This window comes from Charadrius vociferus, unplaced genomic scaffold (genome assembly GCF_000708025.1).
Source record: "Charadrius vociferus isolate BGI_N301 unplaced genomic scaffold, ASM70802v2 scaffold90, whole genome shotgun sequence".
Lineage (NCBI taxonomy): Eukaryota > Metazoa > Chordata > Aves > Charadriiformes > Charadriidae > Charadrius > Charadrius vociferus.
This window is the reverse complement of record NW_009647222.1, coordinates 7647701-7648990: the sequence shown is the minus strand read 5'-3', so window position 1 is coordinate 7648990 and position 1290 is coordinate 7647701.

The following is a 1290-nucleotide window of genomic DNA, read 5'->3' as shown; positions in this document are numbered from 1 at the left end:
TTTCCCTAATGTTTGTGTTTTCTCACCATCAGGTTCCAGTTATATTTGCCTTTTGGAGGAAAACTGGCAATCTCTGGATATGCCTGTACGCACAGGTAAAGAGATAAACTTGCCTTGCCAATAACAGCACATAAGTAGGTTTTGATTACAGCGCGCACCCCTGTGCAAAAAGTATTTCGTGACACAAACCGACTGTTGTTGTGGTAGAAGGAGCAAACAGACCCACGGTCTAAGTAGGTTTGCGCCAGTGAGACAGCGCAGCTCCATGGGTACCGCGGTGCTCGCTCTCCAGTCGAACTGCTCCAAAAGGCTTCGACTTTTGACACTTTGACATCAGCAGGTGGCAAAAAGAAAAAAGGGCAGGTACGCAACAGCAGCTGCCCCATTTTAGCCTGCTCTGTTAAGCCAGACTGACTTTTACTGCTGGAATAGAGGGTCCGCGTTCAACACACAAAAAGGCATTGGCACCTCATGGTTACGTACGGTGAGTTTGAGTACTCAGTCGCAGAGATTCAAGCATGTGGCACACCTCAGAAGCCCGACAGACTTGAGGGCCAGCCGAAGCAGCCGGCCAGCTGGCCATGGGCTCTTGCCGGACAGCGCGATGGGAAGGTCCATGCTGGGAGAGGGTTTCACCCCCCTTCAGAGCTGGCTCCCAGCGGCTTTTGTGGCTCCCAGCCCAAATCTGTAGCTCTGTAACGATCTCCCGCCGCTGTTGGCGTTTCGGGAGCAGCCAGATGGGCAGGGTTATGGTGGCGGTGGTGGTGGGGTTCCGGCAGGGAGCCGGTCAGCGGGCCGGTGAGCCCATGGCAAGAAAGCCGCTGGCGAGCAGAGGGCGCTCGGCCACCGCCATGGCCAACCTGCCCGGGTTGGGCCAGCGCAGCCCTGCTGCTGCCGGAGCCACCACCCAGCAGGGGATGAGGCTGAGCCTTGCAGAAGGTTGTTTAATATCACCAAAACAGGGCAAGGTCTGACCTGCCGCCCTTTACAAAGTCCAGTCTGCAGGCACGTCTGCCTGAGCCTCTTGCGAACCGACACCAGTCCTCAGGCGTGCAAAGATGCAAATGGCAAAAAATAAAAATAATTGAATATTAAAAGCCTGGATCCTTCTCCTTGCTGGCTGAAATGGTGAAACCAGGAGACGTATGAACTACAGATTTTAACTGTTATCTTCTAACACAAGCGTCCAGTTGTATGTTGGGCGGCGAACGCACTTTCTGCTTTTCTCAGGCATGCAAAATCCAACGGAGCCGGGAAACATTAGTTCACGTGACAACTGAAACCTGCGGC